Genomic DNA, 22012 nt, shown 5'->3' on the forward strand with positions numbered 1-22012 from the left:
AATGCTGCCTCCCCAGCACACTACCACGTAGAAGAGGGTGCTCACCACAACTGTCTGGTAGAACATCTGCAGCATCTTATTTATTTATTTATCTTACCATCTAAATCTTTGGACAATGTGTGTCAAAACCCGGACACTGGGCCTGTGAGGCTTCTGATCCCCTGTGCCACCCCTTCCATTATTAAACCTGCTGAATCCAGATGTGGCAGCATCACATTGGCACAAGCCCAATAACTGTGGCTACCATCTCCACAATGGATTTCATGATTGCTTGATGTTGCTGTTTGTTAGAAGAATATCGAATGTCTCTGTCTGAAAGGAAGGTCACTTTTCACATGATATTACAGGGGCACGGGGCTGCGCTTGGTGGTGTTATTATGCATTCAAGTAGCCGTTAGGACTTGTTAAACAAGGACAAGCAGTGGTGCCGCCGGATAGTCAGCCATTCAGTGGTGCAAGGTGGAACTAAAACTACAGTACAGAGGAAAAGAAAATAAACACCACCTAGAAATGCCCTCCCTGCCTTCATGCCAGCCCCAGCATGTCTCTGTCCTCTGTCTCTCAGAAGCGTTTAAAATGTTCAGTGTAAAGGTAAACAGAGCACAGGTGTTCATCGACGCGCACAGAGACCCCCCCCCCCAAACACTGAGCCACAGCTTTCAATGATCACCTGGCCAATATGTCATCATTGAGCCAACAAGCCGAGGCCTTTGACAGATTCCTCAGTCGGGTTAGGGTTATGAAAAAGTCAGGGTTCCTATCAGCTCCGTCCACATTGCTGCAAGTTGAGCTCCCTGGTTTTGGTCCCATGGGTGCCCAGAAATATCCGGGCCATTGCCGCGGGCTGTTTCTTTACTAAGGACCCCTCATTTTTATCCTGTTGGAAAGTGTGTTTTTACCTGGTGTAACACAGCTAGGTCCATCCATTAAAGATCTGCACTTAAAAACATTGAATAATGTGAAAAAGTAAGTGCACCCCAAGAAATGTTTTTGTGTTTTTTATTTATTTATTGTTTTTTTTATGTGGATATATCTAGAGATTCTCTCCATTTAAACAATATCTTGTCACTCGTGTGCATTAGAGGGTCACCTTTCTGAGTTCCTCCCAGGTATGTGGTGTGCCGCTGCTGCTAACTGGCTTGTCTTACTTTACTTCCACAGTGCAGAGAAACCGCCCAGTGAGGGTAACTGACTTCCACCCCTTCCAGTCTCTGGGCTATAAGAACTCCACCGCCCTGAAGGAGGCGTCACTTCTTGAACGAGCAACCAGAGCATACAAGCTCCTCGATTACATAGACCAAGAACGATGACATCCTGTCAAGCCACGTTATTCGTTGGCAGCCGTTCTGTCTCGTTTTTCACTCCACTGAGTGTTTGTTTTGGGGTTTTTTGTCCTTTAAGGGACTGTGCTTCAAAATGTATTTTCTGTTGAGTCTGTCATTCCCTCAGATAACGACAATCTGTGGATAAAAGTGATCTAATATAAGAAACATCCATCCATCCATCCATTTTCCAACCCGCTGAATCCGAACACAGGGTCACGGTGGTCTGCTGGAGCCAATCCCAGCCAACACAGGGCACAAGGCAGGGAACCAATCCCGGGCAGGGTGCCAACCCACCGCAGGACACACACAAACACACCCACACACCAAGCACACACTAGGGCCAATTTAGAATCGCCAATCCACCTAACCTGCATGTCTTTGGACTGTGGGAGGAAACCGGAGCGCCCAGAGGAAACCCACGCAGACACGGGGAGAACATGCAAACTCCACGCAGGGAGGACCCGGGAAGCGAACCCAGGTCCCCAGATCTCCCAACTGCGAGGCAGCAGCGCTACCCACTGCGCCACCGTGCCGCCCCTATAAGAAACATCAAGAATTCAAATCAATATAAATGCAAATTTCACATGTGGAAAAAGTAAGTGCACCCCTCCATTTGTGGGTACCACAGACACTTCGAATAAGAATCAGCACAAATGATTAGACGCTCACGAGACAGGATCCTGGCTGAGCCTGTCCCACAATTAACTGAGCATGAGAAAGGTGCTCATATATAAATAAAATGTATTACTATTATTATTAAACCACCTCACACATTTAGCCTGCATCCACACTACTACATTTTATATGAAAATGATCCCCGTCCACGCGGGCGTCCTCGCATCATTTACAAAAGAATCTCCATTCACGTCCAAAAATACATAAGACATCGACATTTGCCCACATCGGCGAAATAATCCTTGAGCGGACGGTAGAATCACCAGCTACAGGATTTAGCACAAAACTGGAAATGATTTTCCATTTTGCGCACATAACTGTACAAAAGGCAGCTTAGATGCATATTGGTAAGCAACACAATAAACGCCAGGGAAAGAAACTTTTCTACATCTGCAATGTTGGAAAATGGTGTCGTCCATGAAGGGTGGCGAGTCAGGGAATGAGACGTTGTAATGAGCAGGATCAGATCTGGGAAGGACAACGGAATGAGCACAAACACGTCAGGATGGATCTCTGAAACCCAATCCACCTCATATTGTAGCGGTCCGGTGCTGCTAAGATTCACACCGTCGAGATGACGGCGATTTATTTATTTTTTATAGAGGATCCCAGGGATGTTACCAGCCTTGGCCAGACCCGCACACACTCAAACACAGAGACAAAATAAAGCACACTGGGAACTAACAATTAAAGAATATAATGAAATTAAATAATATACTGTAAATGAAAACAATAATACCACCCCTGTACCCCTATGGCGATATTACATTAAACATATAAACACCAACAACTCCACACAGCAAAGTCCATGGAAACAACACCTGATGTAATGAGAGATGACGATAGTGAGTCCAGAGATCTGCATGCTGAAAGGGAATGAACAACAGTCCTACCGGTACACACTGTAAGGGTGAGAATGGACAGATGGTTCAAGGGTGCTCCTTTTCTTGTGGGGAAGCCAATGAATCCACAATCAGTCCTCAGCACACAGGTAGACAGAAGACGATCCAGATCCCAAAAACGACACAATCCAGAACACAAAAACTAAATACGGCTTAACAGAAGGCAGTCCGACAGGTAAACGAAACACAAAATACAACAACAAAACACACTTTTTTCCCTTGGCCACCTGCCCTCCTTTAAAACTCCTTTGACCACCTTTGACCCCAACAGCAACCTGCAGAGACTGCTGGGAGATGCAGTTCTCACTAATAGTAGCACTGCTACAATATATTCTTGTTTTCTAATATAGTGAGAATGTTTTGTCAGAGGTGGCTGGTATTCTTGCCCGGCCAGGATCTCTCCCAAATGGTAGGACAGGGGGAGGTAGCTTATGAAGAGCATTGCCTCCCCTGAACTGTTAGTTGGTAGTCCCCCTGGGTTGCCACAGCTCCATGGATTCTTGCAGGGCATGCTGGGAGTTGGAGTTCACTACAGCCCGGTTGGGTGCCACAGGGATTGTTGAGCCCTTCTGTACAGGACTCTTGCCTTATCTGGAAGTATTCCTGGGACACTGGAAGCAGAATATAAGGGGCAGCCTCACCAGATTTGGGAGCCACAGTTGGGAGGAAGAGGGACGAAGCTCACTTACGAGATGTGGAGATGGAAGTTGCAAGTGGCTGGGAAGAAGAGAGAGCATTTGTGTACTGCTTGGGACTGTGGGTATCGGGCCTTGGAGGCTGCTCCGCGTCTGGATAAAGGGCTTGATTGGACGGAACTGGCGTCTGTGCCAGTCTGTTATGGGTTGGGGCGGCAGGTGTGCCCCGGGTCTTCACAGTTTATATGGCACCTCAAAAAAGTGTGGCATTGTAGTTTGAAAACAATTTTGTGTTTACAAATGTGGGGCACATTGGTTATTATTTTATATAGCGCCTTAAACCTATCTATCTATCTATCTATCTATCTATCTATCTATCTATCTATCTATCTATCTATCTATCTATCTATCTATCTATCTATCTATCTATCTATCTATCTATCTATCTAAACAAAAATGAGCTTCACAAAGAAGTGACAGTACAGTTCAAAAGAATTTAGTGCTTTCTAACATGGACATGTGATTTAATATGTTTATATAGTGCCTTGAACAAACATGAGTATCTCAAACAAACGTGGCAGTGCTCTTGGAGTGTTTTTATTTAATACTATCCATTGGTTAGTATGTTTATATAGCGCCCTAAACAGACAAGAGGATCTCAAACAAGCTCGGCAGTTCAGAATGATTTAGTGTTTAGTTAGAATTTGTATATAGCGCCTTAAACTGACACAAGGATCTCAAAGACATGTGACACTACAATTCAGAATGCATAGAGTTTTCTAATACAGGCAGGGGATGTTGGTAAGTATTTGTATATAGCACCTTAAACAAAAATGAGCCACACAAAGAAGTGAGATAGGACAGTGTGAAACAACTTAGTGCTTTCTAACATGGATATGTTGGTTAATATTTTAATATAGCGCCTTAAACAAACTTGAGCATCACAAACAAACATGGAAGGGCTGTTGAGAACAGTGGTATATTTTTATTTAATACTGTCCATTGCTTAGTATGTTTATATAGCGCCCTAAATAGACAGGAGGATCTCAAACAAACTCGACAGTTCAGAATGATTTAGTGTTTAGTTAGAATTTGTATATAGCGCCTTAAACAAACATGAGCCACACAAAGGAGTGAGACAGGACAGTGTGAAACAACTTAGTGCTTTCTAACATGGGTATGTTGGTTAATATTTTAATATAGCGCCTTGAACAAACTTGAGCATCACAAACAAACGTGGCAGTGCTGCTCAGAATGATGAAGTGTTTTCACTTAAAATGACGTGGCCTACAGGGGGCGCACAGCTCCCCAAACCTCACACAGACAGACAGACGCAGGACACACGTTTTTTAAATTCTTTCTTGGGGGTAACGCCTTTCCACCGTTTCTCACCTGCTAAGCTCGGTACACAAACACAAAGAGCACAAGACACGGCACACGGCACTTTCTTTTCTTCCTTCTTTTCTTTCTTTTCCTTCCTTCCATCTCCACTCCTCCTTGTAAGCTTCGTCTCCCTTCCTCCTGACTCTCGCTCCCTGAATGAAGTGCTCTGGATGTCCCGTATTCTCCTTCCAGCTGCACTTCCTGGTGTGGTGGACGTGCTGCAATAAGGTGTTCAGCAGGGCAGCATCCCCTGGTGGTGCCCATGGAACCCAACAGGGCTGTGCCAAACTCCAACTCCCATATTGCCCTGCAGGAGTCCAGGGCACCGGTACAACCCAGGGGGGCTGCCATCTAGCACTCTGGGGGGAGATAATGCCCTGTGCCCTTCTATTATACAGGCATCCCAACCATGTAAGGGCCCTGGCCATCTGCCACATTGGTTAGTATTTTGATATAGTGCCTTACACTGACATGCTTATCACAAACAAATATGGCAGTGCTGTCGTGTTTTTTTAATTGGGGTACACAGGTTAGTATTGTTATATAACATCTTAAACAGACACAAGTTGAAACTGCAGTTCAAAACCCTTTAGTGTTTTCTAATGTGGGTGCGCTGGTCAGCATGGTATATAGTGCCTTACATAGACAGGAGTATAACAAACAAGGGTGACAGTACAGTTTCAGGACGATTTCGAGAACTCAAGGGCAGCTAACAAAGAAGAAAATGAATTACGAAATGAATTTAAAAGGAGAAAGGAGTTGACGCAAATACAACTCTCAAGCTACACGACGAGAACAAAACAAATAGCTTAGCCTTGGAAAAAGAAGTAGAAGAATACGCATCACTGCAGGGCCTAACACAAAGGACCCCTTTCTTTAATCCTTTGGGGTCATGTTTTAGGTCTCCGAATGACAAATCAGTTTTCCTGAATTTTTCTTTTTTTATGATTTGCATTAAAACACCCCTCGTTTGATAGTGGAGTTCAAAACGATGCAGTGCTTTCTTAATGTTGCTTAAAACCTTTATATAACGCCTTGAATAGACACGAGTACATCATACAAACGATACAGTGCAGTTCAGAACGTCTTCTGTGTGGATACGTTGGTATTTTTATATAGCGCCTTACCCAGACATTAGCATCACAGACAAACGTGATGGTAAAGTTCAGAACGATGTGCTGAATTCGGAACAAAATGAACCGTTAAATGAATTTAAAAGGAGAAAGGAGTTGACGCAAATGCAACTAAAGGTACACGACGAGACCGAAACGATAGGTTAGCCTTGAAAGAAGAAGAAGAAGAAGAAGAAGAAGAAGAAGAAGGTGCATATCACCGCACGACCGAACACAAAGGACTCCTTTCTTTAATCCTTTAGGTCACCTCTCAGGTCGCCAAATGACTCATCAGTTTTCTTGCTCTTTTCATTTGTATTACTTTCATTTCAACGCTCCTCGTTTGTCGGCGGCTACGTGTACAAGTTCGAGGCCGTTGTGTCCCGAGCTCCATTTACAATGAGGCCCATTCAATGAGAAATTCGAAGGTGAAAGCGGCGGGTCTGTCGGAGTGCAGAATGTCCGTGGATCTCGCCGTCTTCTGCAGAAACGCCAGTGTGTTGCCTAGCAGCGCGACGGATGAAGGTGGCAGAGCAGAGGAGGGGTTTGGCACGAGGGGCGGGGGGCGGGATGCGGGGATGGGGTTTGGGTGTTTGTCGCTGAGAAGTGAATGAGGGCGCCGCTCTGTCACCTGACGCGCGCGTGTAATTCATCAGCTGCACACCTGGGAGAGCAGAGCGCATTCAACTCGCACTCCTCACTCGCAAAGTTGTCCGCTCCAGTTTCCCCGTCTCTGTCGTTGGCTAACGCGGACTTCAGTCCTCGGGTTTTAAGTAACAAATGGCACATCTTTAGGAAATTTCGCCTGTGAGATGAGTCCAGCTACTTAGTCATTAACTGAAAAAAGAGAGAAAGAAATCGCAAGAGGATCCAACTCCGCGCTCGCTCATCGTTCTGCTCTGCCGGCTCGAGCTTGCGCTTGCGCTCCTTTTATTCCCATCTGGCGCTTTCGAGTGGAGGAACCTCGGGCTCCGAGATAACGGATCGAGATAAGAGAGCGAGCTCGCCGCAGGTGATTGATGACTGGCTCTGCTCGCCTGAACTTCCAGAGATGGTAAGGGAGAACTTTTCTTTCTTTCTTTCTTTCTTTCTTTCTTTCTTTCTTTCTTTCTTTCTTTCTTTCTTTCTTTCTTTCTTTCTTTCTTTCTTTCTTTCTTTCTTTCTTTCTTTCTCGAGTGTCGGTATAATTCACATTTACCCAACTTTCTTTTACTCACCTATTTCTAAACTTAATATAGATGTTTTCGCACATCATGTTATTGCAATAAACACTTTTTCTGTCTAAACGAGTAGCGCAAAACATATTATTATTATTATTATTATTATTATTGTGTGCAAAAGCACGGCAGATTGGCTCCATCTTCATTTCCTTGTGTCTCTTCAAATATTGCCAGGCTCTTCATCCCGTCTGGCAGCTGCGCAGGGCTCCGGATCTTTCATCTGGTGAATGATTAACGGTTATTCCGCGGAGTATTTGCTTTTGATAAAGTCGCCCCCATTCTCTTTGTTTTTTTTTCTCTCTCTCCGTGATGTCCTTTTATTATATTATAAATGACAAAAGGCACTCGTGCCCCTCAGCTGAATTGAGAGCGCTTGTGAATGTCATCCCACCATCCATTTTCTTATACCCGTTTAGCCACCAGAGGTGTCCACACACCTGCTTCTGTTTGTTTTCTTCGTTTATTGAGCAGTATGCGGGCTTCAATGTCAAAGCGCCTTACCGTTTATAGTACAATCGCGTGTGATGTCTGATGATATTACCATAATAACCGACACGGTTTCCCGTTTGTTTCCCGGGGTCAAGTGAGTGGGCAGATCTAAAGACGGAGTGAGGGTATCAACTGTGGCAGCCTGGCATCCCGTCCGGACTCCCCTTCAGTAAAGAGAATAAAACTCTGCATCTGTTTGTTATAAAGTGATCATCGTTATTTTTTTATCCTTTATTTAAAAATATTCAATATACTCAATCCCAAAAGTCAAGGTTACACGGCCGTGTTTCAGTCATGCACACTGTACAAACAGGCAGTGTTAAATAATCACTCGATTCCAGTACAAATAAGGGAACTGTCGTCAACCGAGGGGACACGATGTCCACAAAAGAAATGTTGGGGCACCAGCCCGGTGGCCCCTTTTAATAATCTCCTTTCCTATGACTGTTAATTGAGATGTACCCACTGCCAATGGCTTATGTCATTAATCCATAGTGAAGGTGATTCGGAGTGGCACCGTGGTTGGCATGGCTTTATCACAGATTCAATGATCCGGGTTCAATTCCTAGCCGAGTCACTCTGTGGAGCTTTCTTGTTTTCTCCACATGGGGCAATCTTCTAGAAGGCAATGGTGACCCGAAATGAGGCAGATATTTTTAAGGTTTCTTAAATATTAAGACCCAAAACTAAAATAAAATCAAAGAAACAAACTCAACAGCAAAGCCCCACTCAATCATAAGAAATGTGACCAACGAGAGGAGACCCCTCAGTCCATTTGTCGCTCATTTATTTAACTCATAGCTCAGCTGCCCCAACATCTCATCCAGAGCCTTCTTAAAGGTTTGTCCATCAACTCCGTGTCTCGGTTGTTTGTTCCAGATGACCACCACCCTTTGGTTCCTGACTTCGGTCTGTAATTTTCATTGGTGTCCTCAGATACGAGATTCACTGTTACGCTGTAAGAATTCTGCTGGATCTCCTTTATCGATGTCTTTGAGGATTTTGAAGGCCTGGATTTAGGTCCATGTGAAGTCTCCTCTGCGTAAGACTAAACAGGTTGAACTCCTCTAGTCTGTCACAGTTTACTTGTTCTGTCAACATAGGGTAATGTTCTAGAAGACAGTGGTGACCCAAAACAAGGCAGATATTTGGAGGTTTCTTAAATATTAAGACCCAAAACTAAAATAAAATCAAAGAAACAAAATCAACAGCAAAGCCCCACTCAATCATAAGAAATGTGACCAACGAGAGGAGACCCCTCAGTCCATTTGTCGCTCATTTATTTAACTCATAACTCAGCTGCCCCAACATCTCATCCAGAGCCTTCTTAAAGGTTTGTCCATCAACTCCGTGTCTCGGTTGTTTGTTCCAGATGACCACCACCCTTTGGTTCCTGACTTCGGTCTGTAATTTTCATTGGTGTCCTCAGATACGAGATTCACTGTTACGCTGTAAGAATTCTGCTGGATCTCCTTTATCGATGTCTTTGAGGATTTTGAAGGCCTGGATTTAGGTCCATGTGAAGTCTCCTCCGCGTAAGACTAAACAGGTTGAACTCCTCTAGTCTGTCACAGTTTACTTGTTCTGTCCACATAGGGTAATGTTCTAGAAGACAGTAGTGACCCAAAACAAGGCAGATATTTGGAGGTTTCTTAAATGTTCAAAATCAAAACTAAAAAAAAAATCAAAGAAACAAACACAATAAGAAAGCAGCACTCAGTCACAGGAACATAAGAATTGAGACCAACGAGAGGAGACCGTTCAGTCCATTTGTCGTTTGTTTATTTAGTTCAATTCATCCAGATTCTTCTTAAAGGATCTCAAGGTTTGTCCTTCAACTCTGTGTCTTGATAGTTTGTTCTCAAAGACCACCACCCTTTTCTTCCAGCTTTCAGTTCTTAATTTCCACTATGGAATTCACCGTTAAGCTGTAAGAATTCTGCTGGATCTCCTTTATCGATGCCTTTGAAGATTTTGAAGGCCTAGATGAGGACTGCATGGAGTCTCCTCTGCTAGTGACTAAACAGGTTGAACTCCCTGAGTCTGTCACAGTACATCATGTCCTTAAGTCCCATGATGCACTTGACTGCTCTCCTCTGCTCCTCAAATGCAGATCTGGATGAGGTCCCCATGCAGTCTCTTCTGCTCGAGGCTAAGCAGGTCTAATTCTGTCACAGTACACCATATCGTCAAGTCCTGGGATGCTTCTGGTTGCTCTCCTCTGCCCAGCTTCATGTGCTGCTATGTCTTTCTTGTGCGACAGTGACCAGAAATGCACACAGGACTCCAGATGGGGTTTCACTAGTGCATTAGTTAGTCTGAGCATAACCTCCCTCAAATTTGTTTTCAACAGTTTGAACAGCATAACCTAACATATTTTAATCACTTCTACACAATGTTTAGATGATGAAAACGACATGTGAAAATGAACCCCAAAATGTCCTTCAGAGGTTGTTCCCTATGGAACAGTGTCTTCCATCTTGGAGCCGTGGATGTTCTAGCCAAGGCCCCGTGTCCATATTAAGACATACATCCCATCCAAAGATACCCCAGGCACAATTTTGGAAGAGGCTTCAAGTGTTTCATCCGGGGTCCTCTTCACGTGATGGTGTTGGTTGCTATGACTGGCTGTTCAGTAGCCTTGTGATCTGAGTGACTGCTGATGGCTTTGTATCACGTTCCAGAAGGAAGAAGTGACAAACGCGACTGTACATGATGGCCGAGCTCTTTAATGATCCTGTTTGAACTGACCAGCTGAGTGCCAGTCATGCTCTGCCTGAACCGTCTTTAATGTGATGTGAACATTCCATTCTTTCTCTAAATATTTGAATCGAAACCAAAGCATTGCATCAATGCACACTAACACCTCGGGTGGCACAGTGGTTAGCATGGCTACCTCCCAGATCCAACCATTGTCTGGCACTTGGTCTTGTGGAGTCTTCACATTCTCCCCTTGTCTTAGTGGGTTTCTCTTCTACCCCCCTCCGAAATGTGCAGCCTACCTGGCAGCCCCATATTAGCCCACCTGAATATGCAAGTTAAATGATGAAGTGTGAACTACGAGTCTGCAGCATTCTCATCTTCTTATCATTTATTTGGCAGACGCCTTTATACAAGCCGACTTACAACATTTTAGTCCCCGTCGGTTGCGTTCCTTTTGTTTATCCAGTTCCAGTACAGGCAGGTCACTCAGTGTCACTAGTGGGAACTCACAACATCAGGGTGTGAAGTCCAACACTGAAAAAAGTATAACATTGATGTTGTTCAGTCAATGTAAATTTTCTCTTTCAAGCAACTTAAGATTAGTCATTTAGTGTTGTAGCTTGAAATATTTGGTTTCAGATCTCAATCAAAGTAAAAAAAATTGTTTGTACCAAAGTAAGTTATGGTGGACGGAATAAACATAAAAATCCTATTTCAGTTAACCTAATATTTTAGGTTGTTCATGTGCTGTGTGAGGGGCCGTTTGTATTTTCTTCCGGTCAAACTTCCCAGCATGCTGGCTTTCCAACTGCCAAAAAAGAAGAACACTTTCCCGAGTGGAGTGGACGTGGTGGCCATACAGGTCTGGTCATTTTCAGCAGCAGACTTTTATAACGGAGGATTTCTGGTAAGTAAACCCTGTTTATCAACTGTTAACTTTAAGTATAAGAACTCATAATAAAACGTACTTTCAAGAAAGCTGTAGAAATGTTTAATAATTTTTTGTTGTATATTTAAGATTTACACTGCAAAATGCTTATGTATTTGCACTAGATTTTAAAATAAATGTAAAAAGTACAGCATTGGAATGTGTTATCATCTTTAATAAAATCCCTATGTGCGTCCAGGTGTCCGTGTGTGGGTGTCTTCTGGTGAAGTGCGCATGCGCGGGGCACGGTGCGATGCACGATATTACTGTCAGAGAAAATTACAGGAGTTTTACGGAAATACAAACCAGTATTACTGCGAGAGGAAAGTAAAGGTACACAATACAGTGACGCATATTACAGCCACATACAAGCCAGTATTACTATCAGAGGAGATTAAAAGCATATTACCGACGTGCACGCCTGTATTACCGCCAGAGAAAATTAAAGGTATATTACGGACGTACATGCCAGCGGACGTACAAGACGGTATCCTTCAATAAGGGAGCGCACAAAAAGGTGAGCCTCAAAAGATCTGCACCTTTGTTGCTCTTCACATATTCCAGAGCCATTTTAACTAAATTATCTACGAACGCCTTTATTCGCCGCGCTCAATTGAGGTCGCCCTTTTGAAGCTCGCCTTTTTGTGTGCGCCCTTATTGAATAGAGCCGTACAAGACAGTATTACTGTCACAGAAAATTAAAGACACACAATACACGGCGGCAGCCCACGAAGAACGGTCAGCTCAGCAAGTAAACATCAACAAAAGAAAGGCTGAAAGAATGCGACCAACAAACAGAATGAGGTCAAAGTCCCTTGCCGTTTAATATCGACTGTTCCTACTAATGTTTATGCACTACTGTTCTAGCGCCCATTATTGTAACGGGCTAAATGACTAGTGTTGATAATATTTCTAATAGCATAAAAACAGGTTATGACCAATAAACCATTTTAAATTGTAACACCTTAAAAAAATACATTTATTTCAGTATAAAACAAGTGAATTACACCCAATCAGTCTAAATGATTTGCCTCAACTTAAAAATTGTAGGTTCAATTAGATAAAAAGAATTATATTGGTTCAGATTGAAAATATTAAATGTGAATCATTACCTTCATTATTATAAGTTGAATGGAGGTTATACTTTTTTCAGTGAAGGCTGTAACCGCTGCCTCATCTCAACATCTAACACTACTTCTCCATTTGAAGGTTGTGGCGGTAGCCCAGGCCTTTCTGTCCGCAGCTGCCGATTCCAACACTTCCTGAGGTATTCCCAGGCATTCCCGAGCCAGCAGAGAGTTATAATCCTTCTTGCGTGTCCTGGTTTCAGTGCATCTCTAGGAGCCTGGTGGTGATCCTCATTTCCGCATGCCCAAACTCCCTCCTCTCAATCCAGAGGAGCAGTGACTCTCCTCTAAAACTCTCCTGAATGTCTGAGCTTCTCACCCCATCATGGATTGTCAGCCCACCCACCCTGCAAAGACGCCTCATTTCTGCCACTTTTACTCAAGATCTCGCTTTTTGGTCATTATGCCCAGCTCTTGACCATAGCGGAGGACAGGCCTGCAGATCGACTGGTAAACCGAGAGTTTTGTCCTTAGAGTTTGGCGCTTGCTCCACCACCATGAACTGAAACAGCTGGCACTGATGGAAGAAGGGATAATGAGATCTGCCACTCTCTTAACTGGAAATGAATGTAACATTAGAAGAATAAATAAAACTAGCCGACGCCAGCCATAGCATAAGACGGTGTAAGAATAGGAACGGAAAATGGTGAGATAGGAATTCAGAAATCAAGAAGAAATAAATACTTCTTGAAAGACGGAGTTGTGAATAGGTGTTTTGGTGGAGACGACAGATAATGAGTCGAAAGATCTAACCGTAGAAAAAGTCACGTACAACTGACTGCGGCTGAAGACTGTTGTTGCAGATCAACGCAAATCTTTGCAAACATTTGTCCTTGGGACTTGTTGATAGTCATGGAGAAGGCGAGTCTGAGTGGAAATTGTGTCCGTTTAAATTTAAAAGGGAGATTGGTGTCGGAAGGAAGGAGAGAGATTCTGTGAATGAAGATTGTTTCAGAATTTTGGATAGCGATCAGTTTGCACTCAATAATATTTGTATGTATTCGGGTAACGATGAGTCTTGCTCCGTTGCAAAGACCTTTTGATGGCATAATATTTCGGAGGAGCATAACTACAGCTCCCACCATCAGATGAATGATATGGGGAGACATGGCAGTTGGTGTGAGGGTTTGTAAAAACTCCTGTGGGTACGTTAGTTGATCATTAGGATCGTCACTGACTACTGTATCTGCACTCTTGAAGGTCACTTGTATAAGATCAACAAGTTTGTTATTAATATCTAGAGAATCGTCGTTTGTGACGCTCAGTATTGCTCTTGGAGCAAGTTCTTGGGGAGTCACAGTCGAGAAATTAATATCACCGTAAAGTTGAGCAACTGGGTTTTGTTGTTGTGGTAAACATTGAGAAGGAAGTTCTGCCATTAGTTTTGTTGCATGTATCTTGGACTTCCTGGAAATGTGGACGGTAATCTGATCATTTCGCCTACACGCACGTTGCTATTTTCAACGTTTGCTTGCAGTGCGTCTGTATTCAAACATTGTATTGTTCCACGCGCAGATCTTGTTGATGTAATCTGAGATCGTTGAGACGTACGCCCTCTGTTATAACATACGCATCTATAACGTACTGTTGGAATAATTTGTCGCTGGAGTGCAAAATAATAAATGTATTTGTCATTGCTAATCTGTATGCGTAAAATTGGCATTGAGCAAGCCTTATTCGCTTGGCGGATCTTTTATCGGGAACACGTTGTAAATCTTTGTTCCAGCCAATGTCTCTGTAAGGGAATAAAAGTGGGTAATCCATAAGATGACGTTGTACAAAAACCCATTGACAGAGAAGATACTGTCATTTATTTTATAACAAAGGCTTGGGAAACAACCGTCACAGTATAACAAAAATAGCAAGGTGTATGGGAGACCACAGGCAGCGTGGGGAAGGGTTTGGAAGAAGACGAATAAGAATCGAGAAGTGCCATGCCAGCTGTGTGTGGGCGGGACCACTTTTGAAGTGGAAGCAGGACGAACCAGAAGAGAAATATATATAAGAGATAATTTAGAGTCACTAATCAGACTAAATGATTTGAAAAATTCACCTAAAATGGAATCAGTCCCCAAAACATCTGAATTAGCACAAGTCACCTGATTTCGGGGTGTGTATAAGAAATGTAATGATTTACATCATGAGGGTGGAGTACGTAATTAAACACGAATAGTTGTGTCACCTGCGGTGGGTTGGCACCCTGCCCAGGATTGGTTCCCTGCCTTGTGCCCTGTGTTGGCTGGGGTTGGCTCCAGCAGACCCCCGTGACCCTGTGTTCGGATTCAGCGGGTTGGAAAATGGATGGATGGATAGTTGTGTCACATATTTAAAGTGTTAAAAAGTGTGCCTTAATTTAAATGTTTAAAGTGCATATATTCTCAACTGTACTAGAAATTGGTCATAATTTACCCTTTGGTAGAGGGCTAGTGAAGGATCTAAAATCGAAAATAACCTCATATTCATAATCAGTGACCATGAAATAGTCTAAAACGACACCCCACTTGCTTATGTTTGAAATTTGTCATTTTTAACCATCTGGGAGTGGCTTGTAGGGGGGATAGGACCACTGGTAATGAATCAGATATCAAAAATACGATCATATTTACAATCGGCAACCTCAAAACAATGTCAGATGACTCTCTACATGCCGATATTACCCATCCCCATTTTTATTTTAAGTTTTGTGAAAAGGAGTAAATTTTACCCCTCATATTCCTTTATGGGGGTCCATTGATGTGGCATGCAGATCTTCAAGTCCTTCTGATCCTCTTTGTCACAGACACTTATTCATTTACTCTTCATCATAAGGGGGTTATTATCTGTACAAATTATGGTCCAAAAATGGCCTAAAAGTGAGGGTTTATCGGGTCTAGAAAGCCAAAAATCGGGGGGACACCAGGAAGCCAGATATCTTGTGTAATTAATCATCAAGGTGGTGGTATATCATATCTGGGGGTTTTCTTCTACTGGTGAGTCAGGAGACGCTGGATGAAAACAAACTCAAGTGATTTCCAAGTGTTCAGAGGTAACTCTGTTGTGAGTGGTCTGCTGCCCCACGCTGCCAGAGTCTGCTCCCATGACGCTAAAATGAATGAAGTGGTTGGAGAATGCAGTCTTACGTTTTGGACGTTTCCACCTTTGCCTTCACCAGGTTGGGGTTGGCACTCCTACATTGTCTCAGAATTAATTTTTATTGTGAATCCACGCCGGCGCAGTCCTTAACCTCCAAAGAATCACCGACGGCACACATCTGAAGAGTTGACAAGGTTACTAAAGAACACAGAAATGGAAATTCATTAGCACAAGAATAGCATCATTAGTTGAATTAATTTGGCACTCCACCTGAAATATTAAAATTGCCTTGAAGAAGTAGGCCGCTGCTAAAGGTTACTCGACACAAACCCGATTTTATATGAAAACCAGATTGCACTTGGGATGTGTCCTGGAGGAATACGCCGAGTTCTGTCAGCTTCTTAGGGGAAGTCAGAAAAATAGGAAAACCCAAAGACGCAGTCCTCACCTGAATGTGTCCAGAATGAACAGGAAAAGAAAAATCGTGCAGGGATTGTCTGATTTATTAACAAATATACATTGGGCTCAGAAATTCTTTAAACCCTTTCACTTTTTCACATTCTGTTATGTTGCTGTGTTGTGCTAAAGTCGTTTCAATTCAATTTTTTACCTTCATCAGCAACCCTCAAAACCACAGAATAAAGCGATAACAGGATATCAGGATTTGGACAAATGTATTATGTGGGGATGCCTGGAGGATGAGAAGACCAGCAATACCTCCCCTGGGACATGAAAGGGCGCTTGGATGAATCCGGAGCCATGGACTGCAGCACTTCTGTCACACCAGGAAGTGCTGCAGAAAGATCATCAAGGAGAACATCCGAGGACAATATAAAAGGGGCCGCATCACTCCATTCTGGGAGCCAGAGTCAGGAGGTGGAGGACAGAGCTTGTGAAGGGAGGTGTAGAGGTGACAGAAGAGAAAAAGAGAAAGAAAATAGAGAAAAAGAAGAAAAGGAATGAGTTATTGTTAGTGATTGGAAGACTGTGTAAGGCGCTGTACTAGGAAAGAGATCAAGAAATAAGCGTGGCTTTTGTAAGTGTGCCTCTTGTGTCTGTCTGTGCCGGGTTAGGTGGCTGGCACGTCCCCCTAGAGTCATCACAATTAAAAACAAAAAAAACAAAAATATCCCATTGGTATTCTGACCCGTTGCTTTGGTTCAAGAGCATCCCACTATATTGATCTCCATTGAGATGTTTCTACACTTTATTTGGAGTCTATCTGTGGACAAGAGAGTGGCTCCTGTTTGAAAAAAAAGGTTATGGCAATAAGTCGAACCACCAAACTCCACGTCACAGCTGAAGGACACAAAGTCAACTGAATTCACCTGTCAGGGTTGAACGGCGGTGTGGATGAGGACGTATGCTGAAGGACGGGTCAAGCAGCATCAGCCTTCTAGCAAATGTGTCGAGTGTGGCTGTCAACACCGATAGAACGCATGGTAAAGTGACAACTTTACAACAGCATGAACATTATGACTTCTTTATGCTCCTTTGAGACTTAGAAGATAACAAAGAGCGTTACTCATCATCTCAACATGTTCTACCAACGGTGCCTATGATGAATACACGACATCACCTACCTTGACTGCATCACCAACAACAAAGTACTCTGACAGCATGGCCTGCCCAAACTAGACAGAGTCACTGGCCATCGAGTGCACCCGACAGGACACAACCACAGAATCCCCAAAACAACCCTAACCCTAACTGGAAACCAAGAAATGGACAAACTAAATCAGGGCCATCCCTTCAAGATCTGGAGAGAAACCTGCTGCTGTGAAGACTTCAGAGCAGTTGATATCGCCGATTGCGATCGTTGGAGAAAACTTGCACCACAAGGAGTACACCAACAGTTCTTTTGTTCCATTTCAGACACGGGGTAAAGTAATTATGATCAGAGGACCATTTAAATCACTCAAATGACAGAATTTTAATGTCATGTCGATTCTCACACTTTAACCTTGATTTATTAGTAGTAATAGGCGGAGTGGTGGCTCTGAGGCTACGGATCTGCACTGGCAATTGGAAGGTTGCCGGTTCGAATCCCATAAAGGCCAATAGAGACTGTGCTGGGCCCTTGAACAAGGAAGGCCCTCAACCTGCAATTGCTGAGCGCTTTGAGTAGTGAGAAAAGCGCTATATGAATGCAAAGAATTATTATTTATGAATTTTTTACAGAAGGTTAAAGTCTCTGTAATTTGGTGAATTTCAGCAGGTTTCTCTCCCTCTGCCTGAGGAAGTCTCTCTACAGCGCGTTGTTCAATGACAGTGCGATCCTGCAGCAGAGCGTCCATGCTCATGTGACCTCGACTTGAACTAGAATAATGGCAGAGCGCTGCACTGTGCATGTTCAAGCTACCCATAAGCCATTGCAAATGTGTTGTATTGCATCAGCTTCGGTCTGTTGTGTTTACCGTGTAATTTTCAAATTGCCTTTACTTTTTGATTTACTGTCGTATTTGTGATTTTCTTCTGGAAATCTCATGAAAAGGTTTACTGTGTAACTTGATAATCTGCCAGTAAGCTTAACATGCATCACAGGAAAATTAATGGAAGGAATTATTAAGGACAAGATTGAGCAGCACCTGGCAAGAACAGGACAGTCAGCGTGAGGTCAGAAGAGGGAGGTCGTGTTTTACTAACATGCTGGAATTCTATGAGGAGGCAACAAAAGGATCTGATCAAAGAGAAGCAAATGAGATTGATGTGGACTTTCAGAAAGCATTTGATAAGGTGCCACATGAGTAGTTGGGCATCAAACTAAAAGAAGTGGCAGTTCAGGGTGTGGTTTGTGGATGGGGGCAGAATTGGCTCAGATGCAGGAGGCAGAGTGTGATGGTGCAAGGAACCTCATCAGAATTGGCTGATGTTAAGAGTGGTGACCAGCAAGGGGCAGGGCAGGGGTCACTGCTATTTTTAATATCTATAAATGATTTAGATAGGAATACAAGGAACAAACTGGTTAAGTGTGCAGATGATATCAAGATAGGTGGATTAGCAGATAATTTGGAACCCATTATATCATCACAGAAGGACTTGGATAGCAGACAGGCTTGGGCAGATTTGTGAATGATGAAATTTAATGTCAGTAAACGTAAAGAATGACATGTAGGAAGTAAAAATGTGAGGTTTGAATACACAATGGGTGGTCTGAAATTGACAGTCCACCTTATGAGAAGGATTTAGGAGTTGTGATGGACTCTAAGCTATAGACTTCCAGACAGTGTTCAGAAGCCATTAAGAAGGCTAACGGGTTATATAGCACCTTGACGTGTGGAGTACAAGTCACAGGAGGTTCTGCTCAAGCTTTATAATGCACTGGTGAGGCCTCATCTGGAATCCTGTGTGCAGTTTTAGTCTCCAAAAAGGACAAAGGAGCACAAGAAAAGGTTTAGAGAAGCGCGACTAGGTTGATTCCAGGGCTACAGGGGATGAGTTATGAAGAAAAAGAGCTGAGCCTTTACAGTTTAAACAAAAGAAGATTATGAGGTGCTATGACTGAAGTGTTTAAAATTAGTAAGGACATTAGTCCAGTGGATCGAGACGGTGACTTTAAAATGAGTTCATCAAGAACACGGGGACACCATTGGAAACTTGTGAAGGGGAAATTTCACACAAACATTAGGAAGTTTTTTTTTACACTGTGATATGTGGCCGGTCTTTCATCCCGGCCAATACCCCCAGGCCACCAGGTGGAGCCCTCCCTGCAGCATGGAGGTGCCCCGAATGCCAGCAGGGAATCCTGAACAATGTAGTTTTTATCCCCAACCCTGCTGGATACCTTGGGGCCCGCTAGAAGGCGCTGCAGGGAGGAATAAAGACTATTTGCCTTACACCCTGGAAGTACGTCCTAGTCACATGGACAAGGGGAACGATGTGCTTCCGGGGTGAAGAAAGGATTTTTATCTGACCCGGAAGTGTTCCAGGTCACATTGACAGAGAGGGCGAAACACTTCCGGGTCAAGGTCTATAAAAGGATTGTGGGAAATCCCAGACGGCAAGCTGAGTTGGGAGGCAGAGTGGCTAAGCGTCTGGGAGTGGAGGATTGTTCATTTGATTATTGATATATTGGAGTATAGTGGAGTGGAGGGTGCTTTGTGCACATTTATTATTATAATAAATTCATTTTGGACAATTTTCTTTTATCTGGTGTCTGACGTCTGGTCTGAGGGTTCAAGGGGTCGACAGTGCCTCTATCTGTCACAACACAGAGAACAACAGACACTTGGAATAAGCGACCAAGTCATGTGGTGGACAGTAAGACTTTAGGGACTTTCAAAATGCGACTTGATGTATTTTTGGAAGAAATAAGTGGACAGGACTGGCGAGCTTTTTTGGTCTGAATGGCCTGTTCTCATCTGGAATGTTCTAATGATCTGTATTTGAGTCAATACATTAAAATTAAAGATTCAAAATTTTGCTTACATTTGACCAGGGGTTAGTGGTTCCCCTCTCCCTTTTGGCTGCTTTTCAGGCCTCTTTTGAAGTATCCCGGTCTTTTCGCTGTTGATCACAACATATTTTATTTAACGTCATGTTTTCAGACCCACGTGACCCAACTCAAGGTCATACGGAGCTGGATGGAGCCGATCCCAACAGCAATGCCAGGATGGGGACACCAGCCCATTGCAGGGCCCATAAATGCCCACACCCACACTAGCTCTTTTATTAAATTTGGAATTGATTTAATTTTAGACAAATTAACACCATTTAGGTTAATTGGCAGCTCTAAATGATTTAATAAATGTTCCCTAATGTTACATTAATTTCCTGTTAAGGGAGCTGCAGACTAAAGGTTAATGCTTATTCACTTCACTCTGCTATTTTTCTAGAAGACATCACAACAGAATATTAGCGGAGCAGGATGTTATTTTCCAGTTTATAATTATGAAGATAACACTTCTGACAGAACGCTTGGTTCCATCTTGAGCTGCATGCGCGTGACACACAGAGTCACCGAAAACGTTCATTCTGCTTTATACTGTATGTTCATGGCTGGTGGGCATTAGTCGTTGTTATGTAAACGTGTCCATTCACTTTGTCACATTGTGGCCTCTGCAGAGCTAAAAGGAAGCAAAACATTTCTAATAAAGGGCCATGAAATCAAAGGTGACTGACAAAAATAGCGGTGGGAAGAGAAGGTGACTGAGGGTGACCCAGCAAATCGACGCCAAATGAGAGCAGCTGATTTAAACCGGTCGAGATTTACACTCTGACAAGATCAGATCTTCTACTTTAAAAAGTGAACGACAGAAGCAAAGCCTACAATTGGCAGAGTGTCCAGTGAATAAAGATAAATTAAAGGAAGAACAGTGAAGGAAAAGCAGGCAGAGTCAGTCTGGAGAGATAATTGGTGGGCTTGTAATATTCCCATTTCTACCACAATCTCCCATAAAGTTGTCACAGATTAATTGGAACTCTGCCCCATCCCATTTTAGTTAAGTTCCCCTCATCCTTTCCTTATTTGTTAATTCATTTCTTCTCTTCCTCTTTCGAAATGTTAAACCCATGAAGTGTCGCTTCTTATCTCTCAGTTATGGCAGCTCCCTCAGGACTAATATAAGAGGCCGCTCAGTCCTCGGTTCTTCACGGTGCTGTTACATTGATATCTGACCTGACGCCATAGGGAGGCAAAAAGGGGTGTGGTCTCCTCAACTGAACTGCCCCGCCCCTTCAGTTTTCACCTGTGTTCTACTCTATCAGTGATCAGATAACCACACTGGCCGCTGATTCACACAACACCCATAGAAGGCTTTCTGCACAATATGGAGATGATGTTTCACCAAGGCAGAGGGTTTACAAATGGCTCGAGGAGTTCAAAAATGGTTGGACAAGTTTTATGTATGAATTAGGAGCAAGACGCCCGTCTGCCTCCACTACCGACAACAACATTGACCAAGTCCATACCATGATACTGACAAACTGATGCAGTTTTTGGCCCTCAGGACACCTTCATCCCATACAAGTCCTCACAGGTGGCGCAATGGTAGTGCTTCTGCTTTGCAGTAAGGAGACTGTGGAAGATTGTGGGTTCGCTTCCCGGTTCCTACCTGTATGGATAGCGCTTTGAGTACTGAGAAAAGCGCTATATAAATGGAATGAATTATTATTATTATTATTATTATTATAACAAGATCAGAGTTCGCCGTGCTTCTCAGTGCAAGCAGAGAGCAGAGCAGCCATGTTTACTCCTAGTAAACAAGCTTGAGACTTTTGCACTGTGACCACAGACACGCTGTGTTCCCAAATGTGTGCTGGGAAAACTGTACAGCCAACCCAAACTAAAAAAGTCTGAATGAGTGCAAGCTGCCATATTTCAAGATGTTCAAAAGAAATTTAATGGTTTACTTCAGGAGGTAGAAGTTCATAGTAAATAAGAATTCTTCTTCTTCTTCTTCTTCTTCTTCTTTTGGCCACTCCTGTTGGGGGTTGTCACAG

General features: G+C 43.3%; 1 protein-coding gene across 1 annotated transcript in view; it reads left to right on the forward strand.

Moving 5' to 3' along the window:
- The first annotated feature begins 6620 nt into the window (after positions 1-6620).
- The window catches only part of kcnv1 (potassium voltage-gated channel modifier subfamily V member 1), a 37702-nt gene continuing 22310 nt past the window's right edge, over positions 6621-22012 (forward strand). The window contains exon 1 of the mRNA XM_028790926.2: positions 6621-7086. The gene's annotated coding sequence lies outside the window, so the exon portion shown is untranslated. The remainder of the gene's footprint in view (positions 7087-22012) is intronic.

This window comes from Erpetoichthys calabaricus, chromosome 13 (assembly GCF_900747795.2).
Source record: "Erpetoichthys calabaricus chromosome 13, fErpCal1.3, whole genome shotgun sequence".
Classification (NCBI taxonomy): domain Eukaryota; kingdom Metazoa; phylum Chordata; class Cladistia; order Polypteriformes; family Polypteridae; genus Erpetoichthys; species Erpetoichthys calabaricus.